Source organism: Marmota monax, unplaced genomic scaffold (assembly GCF_021218885.2).
Source record: "Marmota monax isolate L192 unplaced genomic scaffold, Marmota_monax_Labrador192_F-V1.1 WCK01_AAM20220418_F8-fsc00017, whole genome shotgun sequence".
Lineage (NCBI taxonomy): Eukaryota > Metazoa > Chordata > Mammalia > Rodentia > Sciuridae > Marmota > Marmota monax.
Genome location: NW_026695241.1, coordinates 10,581,538 through 10,587,537, shown reverse-complemented (window position 1 = coordinate 10,587,537; position 6,000 = coordinate 10,581,538). Strand labels below are relative to the sequence as shown.

The window sequence follows — 6,000 nt, the reverse complement described above, 5'->3', positions numbered from 1 at the left end:
CAGGATAAGTAATGAGATATCCTTCTGTTTTTGTTTTTTTTTTTTTTAATCTCCCAGATTGTCATTTGTTTCTCTTCTGCCTCCCTATCTTTATGTATCAGTGATATTTTATCAATAAAATAACATAATTATCACAATTATCATAATTATCACAATTTTGAGTTGGCAAAATTATTACACTTTGGATCCCCTGAATCACATTCCCTATTATTTCGCTTCTTCTGGTCACATTGCCATGTATTGTTAAAACTGACTCAGGTCAGATGAATAACAATTTTTTACAATGGTTCTCTTCAGAAATTTGATGTGATCTTTTTCACTACTTATTTTTCTTTGTCCTGATTATCACGTCTGCACCAATAGCCTCTTGTAGGGAGAACACAGTCATAACATTGTTTGCTTATGATTTAGAAACAGCAGTAATTGCAAATACAATATCTGTACTTCTACAACCATCCCCTCCCCCCCTTCTCCAGTTCATTCATTTTTCAGCAGCAAAAGTGAGAAAGTAAAAGCTGTAAAGAGTTCCATCTTGCTTTCAAACAAAAATGTGTTTTTAAAGGGGAAATCATTATACCGCCCTCACAGATCAACATTTCAAAGAAGGACATCATGCAGGCTCTTATATACACTTACATAGGAAAATGGATGTTTAAAAGCAGGCAGATGTGTGTATGTCCTAAAACGCGGACTTTCTAGTTGATTCTGGAGCCCAAGGAGCTATCCCTATGCTTTGCTGCCACCTTGGCTAACTGGAAGGATTTACAACGGAATTCTCCACTGTAAGGGCTGGAAGCGGCTCGCACTGCCTCACCGGGCTGGCAGAGCTCAGAGAGGCATTTGAAGTGGTTATTACTATTCCCCCTGGCTTGGGTATGTTGCAGAGAGAAATTGGAACATCTATCCAGTGGAAAAGCACTCTTTCACTTTTGAAATAACTCAGTTTCAGCGTGATCCACGATTACTCTCTGAAGACTTTTTAAAAGGCATCTTCCTTAGTCCAGAACGGAAACTCAAAAGGAGGTGATGTCCAAATGCGGATCTGAGGTTGCGCTCCCTGAGGTCCTGGCTCATTTGGGTGTGACGGTGACCGCAGCAGCGCTGTGCCCAACATTTTTTTCTTGTCTGTTCGCATTCTGTCTTCAAGAGAAGACTGGCCTCCAACTCCGCTGAATTTCTTGAGCTGAGAACACTTAGTCAAAGCTGTTTATTGAATGCAAGGCAGAGGTATATTCTCTGTTTCACCTCTTCCAAAGCAGCTGGGAAAATATTGCGCTCAAAATCTTGGCGCTTAACACTGACCTGCTCTTTCAGTGCTGGGACCTTGATAATTTTTTTTTTTTTTTTGCATCGTCATTCTTGTTTTTATTTCCCCTATTTGTTTCTTTCTAAGGCTAACTTCTGTCTCTATTTCTTCCTTTCTCCCCCTTTCTCTTTCTCTCTAATCTCCTTCCTCCCTTCATTCCCATATCCCCATTAACAAATCAAACTCCTTCATCTCGTCCTCACAATCTTCTGGTGTCTTAATCCTCGTTATTTGAGTATGTCTTCATTATTGAGTATTTGTATTTGTCTTACTCCGGCTCTAGATGGGTGGGAGGCAGCATTCCTTGAGGGTTCATTTAAATTTGGTCTGAGTGTCTCGCACACGCAATACAGTTAGGAGCTAGAGTTAGAATCAGCGACGAGTTCCAAATCTTCAAAGCTCAGCTAGCGAAGGAAATAATACGAGGGGCGGGGAACAGAAGTAGAGGAATAAAACCCAACTTTGCTGGCAACTTCCATAAATCCGGTAACTGGAGGCAAAAAATAGATTCCGAGGGCTGGGTCTGGTCCGGATGAAATGCTAGGGCTCCTTCTCATCCCTGAGTCTGGCGCTGGAAGCCCGTCACTGGCGTCTTGCCACGCGAGTGCCCCTAGACAGCAACACACCCACTGGAAACGCACGTGAACAAAGCTCTCGCCCTGGGAGCCGCCGCCTGCGGTTTCCTAGTCCATTCCAGCTTCTCCCGGGAGTGCAGGGCGCACACAGGGTTAAGTTAGTCCCCTCCCTGGTAGGAGGCAGAGCTGGGGGAGGGGAAAAGAAGCATACTGTCTCAGGCTGGGTATCTAGTAGTTAGTTGTACGTTCAAAACCTGTCGCCTTCACTTGTGAGTTTGGCATCATCCATTGTCATCGCGGAGGAACTAGCGCTCGGAGATAACAACCGTGCTCGCAACCTTCGCGCGGAGGCGCTGAGCTTCCCCCGCTGGGGGTGCGCTTCTGGTCCTTCCACCCGAGAGTTTAGCGGCGGGGAGGTGGCACCTCCTCGCCCGCGACAGTGTCCACCGAGCCCCAGGACCAGGGTGGCAGTTCTCAACAATGGGCAGAAGGGACCTCGGCGGCGACCCCTAAAACAATACCATGCCCCGGGAGCCCCGCTGCTGCCGCGCCAGCTTCTTCCCTTTCCACCTCCCCGACCCTGTCGGATTCGGATGAGCCCACTGGGAGGAGACTCGGCCGCCAGGTAAAGAGACTGCGGTGCCAGGTGAAGTTTTTAATAGCCGCCCTAGCAGCCGCAAAGCGGGCATCACGCTCTTTGGGGGAAGATATATTTATTTTTTAACTGGGGAGGGAGTCACCCTGATGGGATATTCTAGACTTTTTCCTTTACCAGGAGAGAAATTAGGCTCCCGACTTTAGGGACGTCTATCTGCAGGTCCAATCCACCTTCTTTAAGGAGTTTTGTAATGGCTCAGGGTCAAAAAGCAAAAATGATTGCCTGCTGGATGTATAGGTCTTAAATGAGGATTTCCAGACGCTTAAGCCTGCTGGAGTACAGCCTCCCATTTCGTCAGAAAGAATCTCTTAACTTCCACGATTAACAACCTCCTTTTCCATCTACTTTTAATGCTACCAGCGTTATTATCAAGTGGTTATATCTAAAGCCACCAGCCCGCTCCATTCCCTCAATCCAAGATCGTTTAGCCGCTAAGACGCAGCGGGTACTAATTGGTTTTCTTTTCATTTGGGGAGAGGGGATGCTTTTCCCCAAACCGAGTCTATCCGGAGCCCTTTTGGTTCTCTGGGGCTGGCGGTCACTCAGCTGGGGCCACTGCGCCTTCCTGAAGCGAAGGAAAGGGTGGCGAAGACGCGAGGCACAAGAATAGCTGAACTGTGATCGCGTTCTGGCGCCGCTGGCGTTGGACGCAGAGATGGGGCGGGTAACGCCCCCAGGAGCTGAATGCAGGGACAAGAAGACCGATAGAGTGGCTGAAGCAAGGCCTAGCAAGCTGCCACCGGGTCGCTGCTAGAGCCCCAACCTCCTGGAAAGATCCTTCCGCCGCGCTGACCAGTCCAGTGCTCTTCCCAGCTCTTTCAGAGTCGGCATGGTCACTTCTTTTTCTTTGATAATTAGGCCCAAGATCAAGGTGCCGAGTTGAGACCCAGGCACTAAAGAGGATAAGGGAGCCCTCTGGGGAACAGGGTGACTGGAGCGGGTTGAATCCACACTTGACTCCTGGAAAACTCCTGGAGCATGTGAAACAGTTGCCGGTGGAGACTGAAGCCACCACTGCTGTGGTCTCTGGCGCTTTGCTCCAGGAACCTCCCAGCAAGATGGCACTTAACTGTTTCTCTGTGATTAGCTCCACCATCCTCTTCCCTTCCTTCCCTGGATAATTATTAGTTACACTCTGGGAGTTTGGGTAGAGGACGGGCTATGCATATCTAAGTTCAAGCGTTTTCTAGTCACCTTTGCATGATACAACAGAATAGCGACAGGCGCTCAAGCATTCGAGTAGTGTGTATGAGTGTGTGTGCACGTGTGAGCGCGTGTGTCAACGTGTGCCTGGGTGGGTCCATGCGTGGCTTAGGAGACAAATCTGGCGTTTCTCCAAGTCGTCTTAACCTTACTTAGGCTTTCAAACACATAAAGGCAGTAGACACAACAGGGATGCGAAGGAAATAAAAACAATCGGAGAAGGGGTGCCAAGTGACTCAGGCTTTGAACTGAAGACAGGGAGTGCGGTCTCGCCTGGGCGCGTCCGGAAATCATCTCCAGCCGGTTACAGGCACCGCCCCCGTCTTACTCCATAGCCCACGGAGCTAAGAGGATCCCTAGAGTGTTGGTCCGGGGTTAAACTTGCGGATTGCATCTCCCTTGGCCTCACTGACAGCGCGTCTAGGCGCAGCCCAGCGCTTGGCGCGGGCTCGTTCTCCCTCTTCTGTTCAGATTCAGCCTCTCTCCGGACTTGTTAAAACATGACAGCAACTTACTGGAGGCAGGAAGAGCAGCAATCAAACGAAGAGCAAACCAGATCCCGTCCCCCGTTCCGCACCTCGCAAAGAAAAAGACATACCCCTCGGTTTTCTCAGATTATTCTTTACTTACTCTTTGCAAAGAGATTGAGAATTGGAAATGCTGTTTATATACAAATTAGGTTTCTTTTGCTGTCCAGTCTGTCTCCACAATCTTCAAGGCTGAATTTTGGCTGTCCACTGAAATCTGTGGGGAAATTGACCCACCCCCACCCCACCAGCTGCAGCCAGGGTAATACGAGAAAGTAGACGTGTTTAAAATGGTCATATCAAACTCTAGTTTATTCCCCAATTAAAGTTTAAAAAGGTCCGGAATGAAGGAACCTGTAATGGGGTGGAGATGGGGGTGGGGCAAATCATCAAGGTTGCCTGCATTTGAAATAACGCCATTTTGGTTCAGAGGCTTGCTATATTTTTACCCTCAAATCTCAGGTTTCGATCCTTTCTCGGAATCAAAGTAATAGATCCTCTCTCCTGGAAGTACAGCATTAGGCGACTTGGGGGAAATCGCTTTTCAGGGTTCGGACGTTGGAAGTATTTCTAAAAACTGTGGGTAGGGAGGGCATGTGCATCGTAGAAAATCCAGAGGCAGCGTGCAGGGTCAAGGTGGTATCCGCGGGGTTAGCCCCAATGCTCTGGAACTCTCTCCAGGAAGGAGAGGGTTAAAATTCGAGTCAGACTTTGCCTCTTGGAAAGCTTTGGGTAGCAGCCGCTCCTCCCCAGCATTCTTTAAACCAGAAAAGTGGGAGGGACTCCGCGAGGGAGGAAGAGAAAGGGAGGGAGAGAAAGAGGGCTCTAGGAGGGGAGAGCGCGCCAGAGCGCGAGGGACCCAAGGAGAGGAGGAGCGCGGGAGCCGCGGAGGCGATCCCGCGAATTCATTACTGTAAACATCTCCCGGGGGTGTCAGCAGGGGTGGGGGTGGAGGCCTCAGCGCCTACATTAGCCAGACCGCCTCAGACTGAGGCAGCAGTTTGGTCAGAGCAGCCTCCACATCCGCGCTGGGCGGGCGCAGCACTTGGAGCTAGCCCCGCGCCCGCCCCCGCGCAGATCCGCACGCAGTTCGGCGGGGTTCGCACACACGCGTCGGAGGAGCGCCCGCCTGGCTCTTGCCGACCCCCGGGGTTCTTGGTCTCCCAGGAGTCCGGGTGCCTCCTGGCCGTTTTCCACCTCTTTCACCGCCCGCCCTACTTTTTTCGGGGTTCCTTGGCTTAGCCGAGGCAGTGAGAAGGAAGGCAGAGGAGGAGAGGAGGCGGGAGCCAGGGCGGCCCGAGCCGAGAGAAAGTGGCATGCCCGAGCCCTGGAGGCGGAGGTGGCGGAGGACGGGGGAAGACGATGCCGCGCATCCGTAGGGGAAGTAGGCGAGAGCGAGCGAGGCGAGTGGGGCGCCCGGGCGCCTACAGGCTGCGGGGAGGCGCGCATCGCTCTGAGGCTCCGGCCTCCGCTCCCCCGTGCCCCGACGCTGCAGGCGACCGGGCTCGGCTCCAGCAGCCTCCGCCGTCGCCGCCGCCGCCACCCGGAGGACTAAGCAAAAGTTTGGATCTTGGGGAGGGCGCAGCGCTGAGCGGGATTACCACCAGGGTTGGAAGGAGACCTCGAGAACCTTCGCAGGTAAAGCACTTCCCCAGCCTTCTCTTTCTGTACCCCTCTGCTTTCTCTCAGACCCTTTCCTAGCGCTCGCCAGGTTTGGGTCAAAGTGAGAGG

General features: G+C 51.3%; 1 protein-coding gene across 3 annotated transcripts in view; it reads left to right on the top strand.

The window, feature by feature from the left end:
- The first annotated feature begins 2,036 nt into the window (after positions 1 to 2,036).
- Flrt2 (fibronectin leucine rich transmembrane protein 2) overlaps positions 2,037 to 6,000 on the top strand; it is an 89,369-nt gene continuing 85,405 nt past the window's right edge. Inside the window, exon 1 of one of the 3 annotated variants that reach the window (XM_046440720.2) lies at positions 2,037 to 2,506. The gene's annotated coding sequence lies outside the window, so the exon portion shown is untranslated. Of the gene's footprint in view, positions 2,528 to 4,641; positions 5,908 to 6,000 lie in introns of those variants that run through there. The other 2 variants (XM_058577868.1, XM_046440719.2) reach the window with 2 other exon arrangements.